Consider the following 20158-nt stretch of genomic DNA (forward strand, 5'->3'; position numbering starts at 1 on the left):
GGCTTTCCATAGCTTCTGAGAGTACTAGATAAACTTACAGGACTTACATAGCTTCAAAGAGTATAAGATTTACTACAGGACAAGGAGACCAGGAGTATAAGATAAGCTACAGGACTTCTAGTCTCCATGCTGCAACTGCCCACATCCTGGAATTTTATAATTATGTTGTTTCAGGCTAGGGGCTTTTAACCCTGACCTAAAGATAGCAGTTCTCATGCTAACAGTCTCTTACAATAACTAGTGTTTGGAACTCTGCATCCATAGGTTTCTTGTCTCCGTTTTGTTTAGTTCTTTTTCTGGAGCTTGCTTCTGTTCTTTTATTTGGGACATGTTGCTTTGTCTCCCCACTTTGGCTGCTTCCCTGTGTTTGTTTCTATGTATTAAGTAGGGCTGTTATGTCTCCTGGTCTTAGTAGAGTGGCTTTGTGTAGTAAGTGTACTGTAGAGCTCAGTGGCACAGTGTCGTGCAGGGGATCCTGCTGACTTCGCCATGTGTCATGCAGGGTGTCCTGCGGGGTCTATGGTCCCGCTCCCCACATAAGAACGCAGGACATGGTGAGGCCAAAAAGGAACATCCACGGAACCATAGGTAGGGGAGTCACACCACTATACTCTCACTGGCGGCTGGGTTGGAGACACAGGAACCAGGAGCAACACAGTTCTCAACCCTCACTGTGCCGCTTGCGGACTCAGCCACCATCTTCTTGCTAGCTCCCCCTTTTTTTGCTAGCCTAGCCACGGCAGTTATATTTGTGCCCAATGGCTCAATGGTTACAGCTGACGGCCAACTAGCCACAGCTGATGGCCATTTGATCACAGTCGATGGCCATTTACTACCTGAGCCAGCACCTTTCTAAGTGAGGCTGAGAGTCTGGAAACTGCTTTTTGGGGCTCTGTCCCCACACTCCACCCCTACAGGGTCTCGCCTCACAATCTATGCAACAAGCGTCTTCCGCGAGGGGCCCTGTGCGAGGAGCCTGGAGGTGAATGCTATTTCCTGGACACAGCCAAGCTCTCTGGTCACAGCCAGGGTTTCTCAGGGCACCACCAGTACTTCTGGGCACAGCCAGACCTCCTGGACTTCTTAGGGTACCACTAGTCTCCCCGGACACAGCCAGGGTTTCTCAGGGCACCACCAGTACTTCTGGGCACAGCCAGACTTCCTGGACTTCTTAGGGTACCACTAGTCTCCCCGGGCACAGCCAGGATTTCTCAGGGCACCACCAGTACTTCTGGGCACAGCCAGACTTTCTGGACTTCTTAGGGTACCACTAGTCTCCCCAGACACAGCGAGGGCCTCTCAGGGCACTGCCACTCTCTCTGGGCACAGCCAGACTTCCTGGACTCAGCCAGGGCTGTCAGGGCACTGCCACTCTCTCTGGGCACAGCCAGACTTCCTGGACACAGCCAGGGCTCTCAGGGCACTGCCACTCTCTCTGGGCACAGCCAGACTTCCTGGACACAGCCAGGGCTCTCAGGGCACTGCCACTCTCTCTGGGCTCAGCCAGATTTCCTGGACACAGCCAGGGTTCTCAGGGCACTGTGCTGGAACAACAGCGGCTCACAGTCAAGGTGCTTACATATTCTCGATGGTGACCGGTCAAGACACAAAAGCAAACATCCCCCAGTTCCACTACATGGTGGTATGTTCCCAAGCAAACAGTCAAGTTGTCCATTAAATTAGGGATGGAAGGCAATTCCCCATAGTCCATAGTCATTGTCAGGGCTGTCCTGGGGGTGAGGGATGAGCTTGACCTCACCCTCAGCTCCCACGGAGGACTCAGCAAGCCATTCCTCCTGGGACTACAAGTCCTGCATCCGGGCTGCCTCAGCAAGCACTTCCCAGCCCACAGAGCCCAACGACCTTCGCTTTCTCCGGCCTCTGCTGGTTGGGGAACCGTCCACATCTTCCCACCCCTCCACGGGGGTCTAGCTCTCCGGCAGCTGCTACTCCTGGTCTTCCTGCAACTGAGTGTTCATATGCACAAACTGCTCCATCGCCCTTCGGAGAGCTTTGGCGGACACCATACCCAGCTCGCTGCTCCATGTGTAGTGCAGGGGGATCCTGCCGACTACACCATGTGTCATGCGGGGCGCCCTGCGGGGTCTCTGCTCCCGCTCCCCACATAAGAACGCAGGACATGGTGAGGCCAAAAAGGAACACCTACGGAGCCATAGGTAGGGGAGTCACACCACTACACTCTCACTGGCAGCTGGGTTGGAGACACAGGAACCAGGAGCAACACAATTCTCAACCCTCACTTTGCCGCTTGCAGACTCAGCCAACATCTTCTTGCTAGCTCCCCCTTTTTTTGCTAGCCTAGCCACAGCTGTTATATTAGTGCCCAATGGCTCAATGGTTACAGCTGACGGCCAACTAGCCACAGCTGATGGCCATTTGATCACAGTCGATGGCCATTTACTACCTGAGCCAGCACCTATCTATGTGAGGCTGAGAGCCTGGAAACTGCTTTTTGGGGCTCTGTCCCCACAGACAGTCTTCCTGGTCACTGAGCCATGCACTCCAGGGTGTCCCTTGTGTGGGTTGTGCATGCCCTCTTGATGTTGTTGAGCTTTGGTCGCTATTTGCATATCAATGGGAGGGATTGACCCTTGGACTCCCTGGTTGTGAGGATTGACCTTGACTACCATGGAGGAGTTGTGGTGCAGAGGTTGATTCTACAGAGCAGGATCTGCCTCAGCAGGGCTCTGGTGCCTGCCCAATCTGCCCCTTGGGTGTGTCGTTCTTGGAGGTGGCTGGATGATGCTCCAGTTTGTTTCAAAGCTGGCCACTGGGGGTGCCAGCCCCAGGAGGGGATCTGCTGCAGATTAAGTTCAGCTGCAGCCTATGCCCCACCCGGGGTCACTTGGCAGGAGCCACAAAGAAATCCGCAGATGGCTGCTGCCCTTCCTTGCTTGGAAGTGCCTTTAGAGGCCAAGCTGTGAACCTAGGCTGGCTGTTGCTATTGCCAGGCTTAGGGCTGCTCAGCCAGTGTTATAGGACATGCTCAAGCCAGATGCTGCTTGCCTGGGTTCCACGAACATTTGGGAGACCCTAGGAAAGTCTGCAGCATCAGGTAAGTCAGGTGGTTTGTATGAAAAAGCCACTGGAAGTGGCTTGGGTATGCCCAAAAGTTGGGCGGGATATTGAATCACCAGGGCATGGTGAATGAATGGCATTAGCCAGCTTGATGGAGACTCAGCATGGTGGCTGCCTGTGTCTGCATGTAAGGAAGGGGGAGAGCTCAACAAAGAAACAATGGCCTCCACCAGGAGAAAGCTGCCCCTGCAGCCCCTGTCCCAAGCCAGACAACTCTGTTCCCCACCACATGTCCCTGTCGCCTCTCCAGCTGCTGCCCCAGCACTGGAGCTCACAGCTAGTGATTCCATAGGTTAGTAAATCTGTGCACAGTCACTTTAAGAGGAGCACCTGGGGCTTCAGGCACCCCCTGTCTCAGTCACAATCTCTGCTCTTTTCATAGCCTGAAATTATGGATACCTCTCTCCCCAGCACTGGAACCTTAGGCTGGGATGGGGCTGGGACCTCTCACTCCTCCAGGGATGACTGATAGGTCAGCTGGTAAAGGAATGCGTGTCGTCAGTCAAGTTAAGAAAGTTTTTATTGTAAGAGAGAAAAGTATATCGGACTGAGCAAAGAACACTACAGTCTGGGCTGCACACCTAAAGGAGATTGGCAGCCCCAAGGGAGGGGGTGAGGAGGGTTTTATAGGGGCTGTGCTGACAGGGTAATATTGTTTGAACAGAAAATGCTGCCAACCTGCAAGTCAGTAGCTGTTTTGTGGCATTTTCTGTTATTGCAAGTTTGGCTCTATCTGCAGGTGCAGGTCAACAGACATTTTGTTGTTTTCTTGCAGACATGGTTCTGTCTGTAAGTCAAGGTCTCTGAGACCTAACATTCAGAGACCTAACATTAAGTCAAGGTCTCTCACATTCAGAGACCTAACAATGACCTCTGCAGCTGAGGTATCCCTCCCTGTTTTTAATAGTCACACTTGGGTGTGAGACCAGCCCCTCTGTGTCTCTGCCCCTCCAACCAGTCTCAAGATGGCTTCTTTTGTATGTCCTTAGTTGTAGGGCTTTGGTTCAGCAAAATTTTAGGCAATCCTCAATGATGGTTGTTTTGTAGTTTAGTAATTTTGATGTGGTTGTGAGAGGTTAGTACAGCATTTACTTACTGTCATCTTGACTGGAACCTCTAATAGATTTTTGCAGCATTCCTTAGGATATTCTATATACAAAAGCATATTATTTGCAAATAGAGATAATTTTATATGATCCTTTTAAATCTGGTGCCTTTTATTTCTTTTATATGCCTAATTTTCTGGGTAAACCTTCAGAACAGTGTTTAATAAAGTGGTGAAATGGACATCCTGTCTTATTCTTGATATTAGGGGAAAGCATTCAGTCTTTAATCATAAAGAGAAATGTTAGCCGTGGATTTCCCATAGATCTTTTTTTATCAAGTTGAAGAATTTCTTTTATATTCCTAGTTTATATCATGAAAGGTAACCAGATTTTGTCAAATGATTTTTCTGAGTTTATTGAGATTATATGTGTTTATGTTTTTATTCTATTGATATGGTGTATTCATTAGTTGATTTTTTTTCATATTGAACCAACTTTGTATTTCTGTGATAAATCTCATTTTGTCATGGTAGATACTTCATTTTCTATTTTGTTGGATTTGTTTTGGTTTAACTTATCATTTTGCTCCCAGTTTACATTTTTCAGACTTGTCTCTCTGATTAAATGCTATGCTATATCTCATGATTAATTTTATAAAATTGGAATTATGTTTATTCACTTCTTTCTTGTTGTCTTGTAGAATCCATGATTGTATAATGTACACATACAAATACTGATGAAATAAAAGATTGAAGACAAAATTTAGAAGATTGTTTTTGTATGTTGAGAGAGAAAAATTATATTATAGGGGGATAATGTGGTTTTCTTTCATTCAAAATTATACTTTTTCCCAAAATACATTTGTTTGAGAATCTCAATTGTAGAACAGATGTTTCCAAATATTTACTTACTTTCTTGGGACTATATTATAAACTTTCATATATCAGAAAACTCAATGAATCCTTTAAGTTTCCTTTTACCTGAATTTCTCATTATTAGTATTGTTCAGCAGATGGCACTGTCTGAATAATGCATTTAAATTAATTTCTTTGCTACTCATGCTATTTTTGAATTATTTTAAGTATGCTCCTGGGGAACAGGATGGTTTTGTTAAGAAGCATAAGGCACACTCATACTAAATTTAATACAAAATATTCTTTAGTTGGCACACCCCAGATTGATAATAAACTTCCTATCTTTAAAAACCATTCCAGAAATTGAATGTTTCCATTGTTATTAATGGCCAGGCCATGAAATTTTACTTTTGTTTCAACAGGAAATTTCCTGTTTTAATTTCTTTCTGAAAACTAAACTGCCTTATTTCTCAGGCCCTTCAGGCTGCTATAAAAAGTACTAGAAACTGGGTAGTTTATAAACAATAGAAATTTGTTTGTCACAGTTCTGGAGACTTGAAGTACCAGATCAGGGAGCCAGCATGGTTGGGTGATGGTGTTCTTGCAGGTCTCAGACTTCTCATATCCTTACATGGTGGAAAGAGCAAGCTGGCTCTCTCTAGCCTCTCTTATAAGGGTGCTAATGCCATTCATGAGGTCTCTACCCTCATAGCCTAGTCACCTCCCAAATGCTCCAGCCCCTAATACTATCACCTTGGGAATTAGGTTTTCAAAGTTGAATTTGGGAGGGTGCAAACATTCAGATTGTAGCACCTTAGGTGAGAATCTGTCTTGTTTCTCTAAGTCTTTTTGAGGCCTAGAGTTGCACCTAAATTCACAATTACAATAGCTGAGCCTTTCCTCTCTTCTGCTGTGTATCACTACGCTAACCGTTACCTGATTTAACCTTATTTTTCTTCCTGATATTATAAGAGATATCTGGAAAGAATTTCATATATTGTCTATTTGAATGGCTGTTCGGGGTTCCTTTCGTAAGCTTGTAATCTCTGTCTGTTGATACATCTGTGTGTAGGTAGAATACACCTGTAATACTTCTGCCATCTGCCTGAACTTTCTCTTATTGTCCCCTAAGTGTCCTTCTCTTTAAATCTTGTCTCCAGTCTTCATTAGATGCAAGCAATCCCTTAAATAACCCATTTTGACTACAGAACAGTTCCCTTTACTGATAATCAAGGAAGAAACTGCTCTTCCACTCATATCACTGGTGTTGATTTTACTAATGAATTCCAGGAAGTAAAATCTACCCTTGAATTCTAACTTAAAGGACAGCATTAATCTTTAATGGTGGTAATTGTTGGCTCAGTATATTAGAAAATGAGTTTTTTTTTAGCAGATATAATTAGCACTATCTGCAATGCTGTCTAAAAATATGTTCCAATGAGATACCATTTTCACCTATTGGGTGGGCAGAGATAAAAAGGCTAATGAAATACAGTGATTGCAACGATGTGGAGTAGTTACACTCATTCATTTCTGGTAAGAAAGTAAATTATAAAAAAAATTACAAAACTAATCTGGTCATTACTGCCAACACTTGAAATGTACCTAAGCGTTTATTCCATAATTACACTTCAAAGCCTATTTTCTACTGAAATAAAAATAATGATATGCAAAGATACATGGGCAAGATGTTTGTTGTAGCAATATTTGTTTTAGCAGAACAAAACAATGTGAAAAATGTTAACAATCTCATATCACAAGGAAAGGATAAATATATTATGGTATATTCTTTTTATACAGTAAGCTGCTATTAAAAAGACTGAATTGATCTACATATATTATCACAGAAATTTGGACCTTGAGAATATTACGCTAAGTGAAATAAGTCAGACTGAGAAAGACAAATACCATATGATCTCACTTATATGTGGAATCTAAAGAACAGAATAAATGAGCAAACAAAACAGAAATAGACTCAGAGATAGAAAAAATAAAAACCTGTTGGTTGCTAGATGGGAGGGAGGTGGGTGTGGGGGAGAAGGTGAAGGGATTAGAAAGAGCAAATTAGTAGACACAGTATGTTGATAGGGATATAAAATACAGAATGGGGAATATAATCAACAGTGTTGTAAAGATTACGTAGGGTGCCACGTGGGCACTGGACTTATCAAGGGGATCACTTCACAGACAGTGTAGATGCCTGACCACTGCGCTGTACACCTGAAGCTGAAGTAGAATAATATTGTATGTCAACTATAAGAGCAAAAATATATATGTAGACACAGGGGGTGAAGTATAGCATAAGGAAGATAGTCAATGGTATTGTAACCGTTACATAAGATGTCAGAGGGGTAGTAGCTTGGGAGGGGGTTATCACTTTGTAAGGGGTGTATACGTCTAACTGTTATGTTGCTTTGTACACCTGAAACTAATAAAATAAAAAAAAGCAAACATCAGATTTTAAATGTTACAAAGTAATAGCACAGTATTTTCCAATAATATATATATACATATTTTTAATTGGGGAATATTGGAGAATAATGTGTTTTTCCAGGACCCATCAGCTCCATGTCAAGTTGTTGTTTTCAATCTAGTTGTGGGGGGCACAGCTCAGCTAAAAGTCATTGTTTTCAATCTAGTTGTGGAGGGCACTGCTCACTGGCCCATGTGGGAATCGAACCAGCAATCCTGGTGTTATGAGCGCCACGCTCCAACCACTGAGCCAACCGGCTGCCCCCCAGTATCTTTAAAAAAAGAAAATCTCTGTTTCTGTCTCTGTCTCTCTCTGTCTCCATGTCCTTCCTTTCTCTTTGTCTCTTTCTCTGTCTCTCTTTCTTTCTCCCTGCCTCACTCTCTCTCTCTCTACACACACACACACACACACACACACACACACACACACACACACACAGAAACATATACATACACCAGGGTATTTTTTTCATAAGTATAGAGAAATTATGAATGAATACATAATATACTTTTATAAATTTGTATATATATATTACCTAAAGAATACTATTGGAAGGAATGTGGGGAAGATTATTATGCTTCCATTTGTACACAATCTGTGTTGTTTAACCTACTACAATGAATAGTATTAAATTTGAAATTATGATTGTCAATGAAACCTAAAGATAGCTAAAGAAAATAAATATCAAAAAACTATTAATAAGGAAGATTATAGGGATATAGTATTTGAAAAATAATAGATCCGAAGTATTTTAGAAAATACATTTTTTTGTAGTAAATGATCAATAAATAATAGTGCCTGATTTCCTATTGCCCATTTTGCTCAAAGGATACACATTTTCAGTTACAAAATGAATAAGTTCTAAGGAGCTAATGTACAGCATGGTGATTATAGTTAATAATACTATATTGTATACATGAAATTTGTCAAGAGAGTAGATCTAAAGCATTCTAACCACACAAAAATATGGTAACTATGGGAGGTGACAGATTTGTTTTTGACTTGATTGTACTGGTTATTTCACTGTACATACGAGTGTGTGTGTGTGTGTGTGTGTGTATGAAATAACTACTATTTCAGAGATATTTGGCCCAATTGCTATTTTATGAGCAGGCCAGGTGTATTTGACTTCTCTACTCCTCATTAAGCATCTCTATTTCTAAAATTATTCCAAGACCAAGTTTTTCAGTAATGCTCTATGGATTAGCAGTAAAATTGGACTGGAGGTGGCACATTGTTTCCTATAACATGAAGGTGGACAGAGATGCAAGAGACATAATGGCCTACTTACAATTTTATGTTTTTTTTTTTTTTTCCCCTGCACTGATTTTGGCAAGAGAAGAACTGCAGATAGCATGGCCAAGTAATAAAATCAGGTTTGATTTCTTATCTAATAAACCCCAAAGAATTTCTGTTTACTGATTTAGTATTTACCCCATCACGTATTTGACAATTTACTCAAGGTAAGAAAAAGTATATATCCAGTGATAGTTGTCTGTCCCACAGCCTATCTTTCCTCCAGACCTTATTCTTCTATGTGTTATTATTCTTTTTAATAACATCTCCTGTTATAGTCGTATAAATCCAGAAAATAAAAATGTTTTTAGCAAGTCCGATCAAAGTCTCAGAATTGTTGCAAATTTTTCTTCCCGTTCCACTATTATGACCAAAGATTGCTGTACAACCAGAGTAGAAAAGAAATCTCCATTTAGAATGCATTTTTCTATATCAGAAGTGGGCCAGCTCCTCCAACCATCCTTTTAAATTCCATCATATTTTTCCATTTTGACCAGATTTATTATGCAAAATCCTTTATTAGTGATCCTTTTTCAGAAATGAGACTTAAGTTTTGGCTTCTAGTGTCATCCTTTTGACCAGTCTGCACTCTAATTGGCAAAAATGTCTTAGAATTTATAAAATATAGTTAGCACTATTTCTCAATTTCTGTAGTTTTCCTCTTTCTTTTATTTGTAGTCTGCTAATTTATTTGGTTTGGTAAGTCAAGTTTGAAAGGTTTACTATCTCATCATTCTGCTTTCCAGAAGCCTCACCATTTGAATATATTTCAGTGTTAATAAAATGCTAGTAGAGAGGGAGATGATAAGGGTATGTGGAAAAAAGGAAATTGTTGACAGAGTAAAGAATCAGGGTGGTATAGGAGCACCTCCCATTAGATGGGACATTTAAAAGGACAAAGAGAATAAAGGATCAGAGGGGATATAGGTCAGTTTAATGTTTTGGTTGCAGGATGTTGAGAGAATGAATAGCTATGGCCCTGTATTTTTTCCTGAGGTAAGGTAAGAAGAAGTAAGGTTATTTGCTTAGAGAGAATAGAAAAGAGCTACATAATATCTTAATTCCAAACACCACCACCTTTTTTCACATTTCTTGTTGGTTGCTGATTTGTTTTCCTGTTTGAATTTTGAGAGCCCTTGTATATATCTTCTGTTTGCCGATTATGATGGCTGCTGGTTTCTGACGGCATTTCTTTCATTTTGGCTAGATTTGTATTATCTGTCATTCATTTATGCTTTCTAATTTGTGGTCAAGCTGAAGAACTTCAGTGGTGTTTTGCTGGTGTTGCTATTTGCTTGTTTGTTTACTTGTATTGTGTTTATACCCACTTCCTATAGCAATCCTAGTTAACTTTGGGGACATTGACTCTTGTCTATTACCCACAGTATTTGTGATTCTATAAACTAGGTGTCCTGCGAGACCCAAGCTTGACTTACCAGATGATTTCCTCAGGACTCTGAATCTAGACTGAAGAAATGCAAGCGTGGGAGAAAATTGCTGGAGCATATTTGTTCCCCGGCAACTAATTTTCTTAAAACTGATCTGTGATCATTATATTTACTTTAGATTAAATGCATAATTGCAATAAAAATAAATAAATAAATAAATTTCTCTTTCTTGCTTATAATTAAATTTATAATTAATTTATAATTAAAATATGTTTATATTTATCAAACTAATATAGAAATATTTATGTTTCTATAATTTTATATCACTCAGCATTTGATCTGTTAGAAGGTAGATACTAATTTTACTCACCGTAAGGAGTGATAATAAGATTAAATAAAGTAAACCCATGAAACCTCATTTCCCTGGCTCATGCCATGTATTAAAATTCAGAAACAAGCAAGTCTCAGGGACCAAGTGTCAGAGATGCCTGCTGCACTGACTACTTGGTAATATAATACTGTGTTTTGCATTATTGAAAGGGCTTTATCAAAACATCCTCCACATAACAGCAACCTTGTCAAAACAACTATGACATGCTGTTGTACTTTCTTTGTTTAGGTGCATTAAAAAAAAACAGGGATAATCTGACAGTCCTTCTAACAAGGATACAGCATGTCCTCTCTATACTATATTCCTTATTTTTCACAGATGCATGTTTAACTACTAAAATGAGTATGACCAGACAATTTTCCTTCAAGATGTTTTCAGAGTCCATGTCCTTTGCTTATTTTATAAATCAAGAAATATGTATCATCCTATACTGTTACAGTAATAGTAGCCTAATCAGATTTGTTTCATTTATTGCTCTGCGAAATATATATAAAGAAACATAAGTATAGAATCTGCCTATTTCATGTATTCTTTTCTCCTTAAGAAGTAAAATTTAAAATAAAAACAACAGATACAGAGCACCGATTTATTTCATTTATCCTGACATATCATACAAAATATTTCATCCAAATGAAACCCCAAAGTATTATTACTTTTAATTAATGGCGTATGATATTGTTTTAACTCAATTACATATATCTTTTAGAGGGTGTACAGTCAAACAACTGCTAGAAAAATAGTCAAACATTAACCAATTTTTTTTTCTAGTACACAATTAAGTTTTTTTTTTTAATCAGATGCCTCATTTAGATCCCACTGTACTGGAGAGTGGTACAGGTCATTATTCAATGAATATTGACCAAGCAATAGCAACAGGAAAAAGGTATAAAAGCTTACTTTCTTAAGGATAATATTAGGACATCAGAGTTTTATCTAAGATGGACAGAGGGTAAAGGTTAATAGAAACTGTACATTTAAAATTTCTATCGTCATAGATGACATACTTCTATATATTAACTAACATTTATTGTGTCGTTACTATGAGCTGCACACTATTCTAAGAGCTTTACATGGGTTTACTTTACTTAATCTTATTATCACTCTTTATGGTGAGTAAAATTATTACCCACCTTCGAACAGATCAAGAATTTAGGCACAGAAGTTAGGTACCATGCCCAAGATTACAGAGCTATGAGATAGAACAGAGGGAATTTCAATCCAGGTTATTGGTCCTAGCCACTCTGCTATGCTGGTTGGTGCTCAGCACACCAGAAGATATAGTTGGTTTCCATTAACTGCCTGCTAAGAATGGCATTTCTGAGAGTAGAAGAGGTACTTTGTCCATAGTAGTATAATTGGTATTAGTAATACTGTATTTCATCAAAATAGCCATCAAATATAATTCACACCATCATTTTACATACCACTAAAAAGGAAACTGCAAATTTATCTGTGACATAATTTTCTCTAAATTTTTATTTTGTAATTACTGAAAGAATTCTTTTCATCGATGGGACAGAGAATTTAGAATGATATGATACCACATTAACACATGTTGATTATCTTGACCTCATTATGTAGTATATTTGGCATTGATAGTATAATTTCAAAGTGAATCAAGAACACCAATAGCCATCTCAGTTTTAGGTATTTTAAAATGTGAAAAATACATGTTAGTCATCAAGAAAATATAAAAGTAGTTGTTATTTATTCTACTAGCATGCTATAAGATGTTCTTTATAAGGGGTGTATCATCAAGTTTCACCACAATCCTTTGTAATAGTGTTATATAAGCCTGACTTAAAAATGAAGGAGCAAAATATAAAAGGCATTAATTGATTTAACTAATTATATATTTGTTCCTGATATCAACACACAACTGAGAATTGGCAAGATCTAGGCACTAGATGAACCCTTGAGCCTCATAATATGTAGTGTAAGCAGTGAACTGAATCCAGGCACCAAGACACCTTGTGACACAAGCAACTAACATTTCTTCAAATAAAATTAAATAAGCACTTACAGGTTTAGGAGAGCAAGAACATTATGAGCAAAATAAATAGAATATATATGTGTGTATATATACACACATATATATTCTATTATATATATATTCTATATACTCTGTTTCCCCGAAAATAAGAACTAGCTGGACCATCAGCTCTAATGAGTCTTTTGGAGCAAAAATTAACACAAGACCCTGTCTTATTTTACTATAATATAAGACCATGTCTTTATGCTATAATATAATATAATATAATATAATTAATATAATTAATATAACTAATATAACATAACATAATTAATATAATATAGTATAATATAATATAACATAATATAATATAATACCAGGTCTTATATTAATTTTTGCTCCAAAAGACACATAAGAGCTGATGGTCCAGATAGGTCTTATTTTAAGGGAAACAGGGTATAGTATTTACTGATGTTTTTATCCTTTTAGATATTGAAAAAAGAACATTAGTGTTCTTCATTATGTGTAAATTTTCTTGTTTCTATATTTAGTTCTTTTGTTTATTCCATTTGATTTGTATTATATCTTATTTTTAATTAAATCGATTAGGGTGACATTGGTTAATAAAATTATATAGGTTTCAAGTGTACAATTCCATAATAATTCATCTGTATATTGCATTGTGTTTTCACCACCCAAAATGAATTCTTCTTCCGTCGTCATATATTTGACCATCTTTACCCTCTTCTACCATGCCCCATCCCCCCTTCTCTCTGGTAACCACTAAACTGTTGTCTGTGTCTATGAGTTTTTGTTTGCCTTGTTCATCATTGCTTTCAGTTTTATATCCCATATATGAGTGAAATCATATGGTTTTTGACTTTCTCTGTCTCATGTGTTTCACTTAGCATCATAATCTCATGATCCATCCATGTTGTTGCAAATGGTTGTATTTCTTCTCTTTTTATGGCTGAGTAGTATTCCACTGTATATACGAATATGTACCACATCTTCTTTATCTAATCATCTATCGAAGGACACTTTGGTTGTTTCCATGTCTTGGCCACCATGAATAATGCTGCAGTGAATAGAGGGATACATATTTCTTTATGGATAAATGTTTTCAAATTTTGGGGGTTGATATCCATGCTGGGTCATATGGTAATTCTTAATTTTTTGAGGAAACTCCATACTATTTTCCATAGTGGCTGTACCGATTTACATTCCCACCAGTGTATAAGGGTTCTTTTTTCTCCACAGCTTCTCCAACACTTGTTGTTACTTGTCTTGTTGATGATAGCCATTCTAATATAAGTGAGGTGATCTCTCATTGTGGTTTTGATTTGCATTTTCTTAATAGCTAGTGAAGTTGATTATCTTTTCATATGTCTACTGGCTATTTGTATGTCTTCTTGGGAAAAGTGCCTGTTTAGATTCTCTGCCTATTTTTAATTGGATTGTTTGGTTTTTTTTTGTTGAATTGTATGAGCTTTTTATGTATTTTGGATATTAGCCTCTTTTTATGTATTTTGCAGATATCTCCTCCCATTTGGTTGATTGCCTCTTTGTTTTGTTGAAGATTTCTTTGATGTGCAGAAGCTTTTTTGTTTCATATAGTTCCATTTATTTATTTTCATATTACGTCCCTTGTCTTTGAGGTCAAATTCATAAATAATTTTTGACAAAGTAGCCAAAAACTTACAGTGGAGAAAAGAAAGCCTCTTCAATAAGTGGTTTTGGGAAAATTGCAAAGCCACATGCAAAAGTATGATACTAGACTGCTGTTTGTCACTGTACACAAAAATTAACTAAAATGGATCAAAGACCTAAATATAAGCACTAACACAATAAAATGCATAGAAGAAAGCATAGGTACTACACTTATGAACCTTGGGCTTTATAGTAGATCTTAAAGTCAAGCAATGCATGTCATCTCGTTTTATTACCTTTCAATACTGGGACCTTTTCGTTTTCATAAAATATTAGAATTACCTTGTCAAATGCTACAAAGATGTCTTCTGGGTTGACTAGAATCTATAGATCAATATAGTGAGAAGACTATTAAATGATTTTGAGTTTACTGATTCACATAGCGTTTATAGCTATATTTTATTTTCTGCACAATATTTTTTGTAGAATAATAATTCTCTGACTGGCTTAGTATTTTTATGTAACTTTTGTTAATTTGTCTCAATACATAAACTAAATGGATCAGCTTTTAACAATATTTGCTCAATCGTAATCATAAAAGTACACCTCTAAATATTAACGTAAACAAAGTTTAAATCTTTATTTAAGACATTTATTTTTCAACTTTTAAATCAAAGTTAAAATAAGTGGTTTATAGATATAAAATTTTATTTGGCCTATATAAAAAATGTATAGAGAAATGCAATGATTGTCCCTAGGTTAAGGTCTAAAAATCCGCTCATTGGAAAGATCTCCATACAGATTTTTACCCAGAGCCACACCGGAGTCTCACTAGTGTCAGATATCGCATGGAACCATATATAACCAGGATTTCCCCCACCTCTTTTTCAGGCAACTTAATATTTGTAACAATTCCACGGGTATGTAGAACTATTGTAGAAATAAGTGAATTAGGTGAATAAACCACATGGTCGTGTATATTACTCATATTTTCAGGAACTTCTTATGTCTCATCTAGAATATAGTTCCAATTCTTTCCAGAGGAAGGAATGCTGCTGTATACAGTCAGCTTCATGATTTGTTAGATCAGATAACACAAGTCATGATGAGGGGGCAAGTTTTCATGCGTTCTGTGGTAGCATGGTCAGGCATTCAGTTCATCTCAATAATAAAAAAAAGTGTAGAAACTTTTTTTCAACAAAAGAAAATTAAGTTTCCAAATTGGGAATAGGTATGCTGTAAAACTCTAGGAGCATATTTTGTGATTCTCCTTTTAGAATTTGCTTCTGTCTCCAGAGAGCATCCTGAAATGCTACAGACATTTTAAGCAACATTTGATCTGCTCAAGGTCAGAACTGCTTGCACCGTGGCCTGAGGGGATAAAAATGCTTATTCTCCTCTAGGTGTTTTTCTTAAAAACACCAAAATCTTATGAGGTAGATCAGTACACACAAAGTGATATGTTTAGCCTGCAGTATTCAGTGGAGACCTCAGATATTGTGCTAGGATACATCCAAGAGCAGCCAATTCTCTTTTATTATGTTGGTTTTCTTTATTTTTTTTTTAGCAGGAGTATCCTGACATACTCAAGATTTCTGGCCCTCCAAAACTTCACTGACAGTATAGGTCTTCAAATTCTTATGACACTTTCCTCCCATCTTCTAACATGTATAGATATTACTGAGGCTTCTAAGGTTACTTGTTACTCCTTGTTCTTCAGGTCATATCATCTTGATGTTACCAATCTAAAGGCAAGTGTAATATTTGAAAGTATGGAACTAAATTCTAAAAGATTCACACAGTTATTATGGACTTAATGACAAAGAATTAGATTGTGTTCCTATTTTTTTCAAGTTGAAGTAAATGGCTTCTGTTGGTCTCTGCTTATGGGGACAGAGAAAAACCAACACCTATCAGCTCAATGGTAGTGAACCACACAAAAGGATGTAGGCTGACTTGCCCCATCCTCCCGCCCCCATATATAAGAGACACCAAAACCCTTTTTCCATTGCTTATATCACCTAATTATATTTCTTATAATATTGTCATTTTTTAAAAAAGATTCATCTGTTTGACCCACAGGCCATGTACACAGTTTAATAGATTTTAATGTTGGAATCATTCTCTTTTGACACACATTCCTGAACTGTGAGAATATCCAGAGAGTGGGTATGTTTTTATATCATCACTCGAGGAGTGTACTGCAAAATGGACTTCTGTACAAATTCCATTTATTCTCTGACTTCCATGATACCCACTTGGACTGAAGGTTTATTTTGATTTCCTACATTATAAAATATTAGCAGTACCTCAGAGCCAGGATCCAGTCTTTCCCTAATGTCATTCACCCTCCAAAAAACACTCTTGTATATAAGTATCTTTGAAGAAGGCAGGGAGGAATAACTTTAGTGAAACTTGTGCTGGTATCTTCAAAGTACTTGAAGCAGGGGGCACGGATCTTCATCATGGTAGTGAGTCAAGTTTCTCTTTATCATATTTAGATTTTGTTGTAGCTGTTGTTTTATAGATATATTAGAGCTTCAGTTCATTGCTCATCTATGTCTTTTATAGGTACCTCAACATCAATTCAGCATCATCAAGGTTCTTTTGGGGTTACCTCTCCAACCATAATACCTATTACAATAACTATTCTCTCTTTTATCCAGGCCAACGTAAAAGTCAGTGTGTTGAATAGTTCATCCACAGAATTGTTAAAGTTACAAAATATGATGACTATCTTTGGAGTGGAAAAGGCTAGCATCCAAATTCAGCAGATTAGGAGAATTAACCTTACTGGTATCATTAATCAAATACTGAATTATTTTTTAGATCAGGGGTTGGCAAACTACATCTTATTGCCTGTTTTTATAAGGTACATGAGCTGAAACTGTTTGTTACATTTTTAAATTGTTGGGAAAAAATGTAGAGAAGATGACAAATATCTTATGTGGCTTGCAAAGCCTAAAATATGTATTATCTGGCCCTTTCCCTAAAAAAGTTTGCTGACCCCTGTGTCAAATTGAGAGCAAGTAGGCTGGAGAGCACATACTTCATTAGAATTTAGTATCCATGAAGGAATAGACTTTTGTCTGCTTTTTCTATACTCATTCCATGGTGCCTGGCACTTGGTACACAAGCACTGCATTTAAGTGTTTGTTGAATAAAAATATAATTTACAACACTACCAATCTTTAGCAGACTTTAGCATTGTCTTTGTATGTCATGTTTTTTTTTTGCACATGCGTAAATATTTTCACTCAAATAACGCAATAACAAAAGCAATATATTATTCTAGATTAGCATGTCTAAGTGGTGCATTAAATTGTATCCAACCACAAAACAAGTAAAATCTCATTTTGATAAAAGCTTTATCAGCACTTGGTTTCCATGCAATTTTTATCTTTTCCTACTCTGATGAAATTTTGCTTAAGTAGTATATTCTGTCATTAATAATAATATATATAACCTATTAATAATCCCAGTTTAATGGTGACTCATTGACACATCTGTATGCATTAAAAAACAAGAACGAAAGAGAGAGAGAGAGAGAGAGAGAAAGAGAGAGAGAGAGAGAGAGAGAGAGAGAGAGAGAGAGAAGAGGGAGGAGGAAAAAAGGGAAGGGAAAAGAAGAGAAAGGAAAGGAAGGGAAGGAAGGGAAGGGGAGGGGAGAAAAAAAGAAAGAAAGGAAGGAAGGAAGGAAGGAAGGAAGGAAGGAAGGAAGGAAGGAAGGAAGGAAGGAAGGAAGGAAGGAAGAAAGGAAAAAACAACAGCAAAACTAAAAAAGAGAGAGAGATAAATTTGCCTTTGTAACACCCAAGGGCTCATGTGCAAAATTAATTCCTTTTACTACAGACATGGCAAATAATTACATTAACTGGAAATATAACGAGCATTAGTACCAGTTTTTTCCTACTTAATTGTCTTTTGAACACCTGAAAGAACATATCTATGTTTTTAAGAATATCTTTCTCCATATTACAGTGTCATTACACTAATACTAATATTTCAGATTTTATATTTACAAGTATACAGTTTCCATAATATAAAAGATATTCCCTAAATTTACACATGAAAAAGTTCAAAGGAAAACAAAGAAGGATGTCACAAGTTCAAACAGCAGGAAGAGCATTCCAGTATTGGAATAAGTGAGCATGACATAATTTGCAAATAAATTATGTTTGGTGAAAGGAGAAGAATGATATACAGCAAGCTCTTTTGTCTTTAGATATCTTTTATTGAAATCTGAAATGCACTTTACTAATGACAACATAATTTTCTTTTCCCAATACAGAGAAGAATATGATATTGGGGTGCCTGCTTCTAGAGTGAATTTGATGAAATAATTTATTGCTAAAATTTCTTTCTGATAAAATGAGAACTTTTTTTTAACTGAAAAATAAAACAATTGTAATCAGCTGGCAGATAAATTAAAAATTACACATTGTCGGAAAACCAAATCAAACAATCCCAATATATATTTTCTACAAATATCTTCTATTTTCTAAATAGCTTTCACTCTGCATTCAGTGCCACATTCAATATTAAATTAGCACGTAATATTATATTTCTAAATCCAAAACATTCAAGATAGTAGTATAATTTTGAAAGATGAAACTAGAGTAAAAGTTCCCAAATCTACCTAAACTAGTCAGAAAAATGCAATTTATTTCATATTTTCCTAACATAGGCAAAAATAATGTATTTTGAAAATATTGTCAATTTTTTAAAATTTTGTTTTATAATTTCATATAGAACACTCTTAAGCCTGGTATTTACTATTAAGATAAGAAGGTAAATTTTGAACTATAGTTTTCAGCTTTTGAGGTGTTTGTCCATGAGTCAACCAGTTTTGACTGTTACCCCCCTCCCCCACCCCGGGATTCTGGAATTTTTGACGAGTGTTTGTTTCTATTTGTAATAATTGTGTCTGTTGTCTACCTGTAGGCATAATGACTTAGACCAAAACTTTTTTCAGGCAAGATTTGGAATTAGTAGCTGTTGATTATTTTCTTTATATAACCTAAATTTGCATGTAAACTTGGGTGCTGTAGTGATTATATTATTTCTTGTGGACTGTGAGACAATATAAATGGTTCACAAAGAGCGTCAGCAAATGTGCACAGAGAAGCAGAGACGCTGCTGGAGTTCTAATATTAATCTGCATTCTTACTTTGGTGTCTGTGAAACACAAATCTATTTGTAATAAAGCTTTCTCTAAATTATTGAATTATTAGTTATTTTTTCCCCAAATTGGTTTTTGTTGCCTGCAGCAAAAGAGGCATAATTAATGGAAGAACCCTAGTCTCTGCATTGTCCTAATCATGCTATCTATAGTTCTTCTAATCAAAAGTTCAAATGTATTAACCTGAAATTAAAATTCAATATAATCTTGTTTTTTTTTAATTTCTTATAAAATGGTATACTTAAGTCCTTCGAAAAAATTTCTGCTCTTTGTATATATTTTTATTCATTGACTCTCACATATTTTTTGAGCTACTACTGTGAAAATGTCATTATGTTAAGTATTATGTAGTCGTACTTTCCTCTTTTGCGTTTTTCCCGTTTTTGAGTTGAAAGTAATTGTTTTGTTTTTATGATAATCTTGCTTTATTATCTGCAATTCTAATATACTACATTTCTAACTGATAAAAATATAATGTATATGACCAATCTCCTTTTCCAGAGTTTAAGATTTGTTCATACATCTTAGTATATAAAAATGTCATAATACATAGATAATCAAGATATTTGTTGAAGGAACATGGATGTTTGAACATTTGGCTATTTTTATTGTTTTTATTATTCCCTCTAATGTGAGTAATGTCTATTTTTAAAACTCTAGTTCCTAGCTCCGTGGTTGCAGTTGCCCATGTTAGAGCTATAATTTTTTTTTTTTTTTAAGATTTTTATTGGGAAGGGGAACAGTGTGTACTTCCAGGTCTTTTTCCAAGTCAAGTTGTTGTTCTTTCAATCTTAGTTGTGGAGGGCG

The 20158-nt window shown here is 36.9% G+C and overlaps 1 pseudogene; it reads left to right on the top strand.

The window, feature by feature from the left end:
- Positions 1 to 3003: 3003 nt before the first annotated feature.
- The window catches only part of LOC117015064 (tigger transposable element-derived protein 1-like), a 144470-nt pseudogene continuing 127315 nt past the window's right edge, over positions 3004 to 20158 (top strand).

The sequence above is a fragment of the Rhinolophus ferrumequinum genome, chromosome 22 (genome assembly GCF_004115265.2).
Source record: "Rhinolophus ferrumequinum isolate MPI-CBG mRhiFer1 chromosome 22, mRhiFer1_v1.p, whole genome shotgun sequence".
Classification (NCBI taxonomy): domain Eukaryota; kingdom Metazoa; phylum Chordata; class Mammalia; order Chiroptera; family Rhinolophidae; genus Rhinolophus; species Rhinolophus ferrumequinum.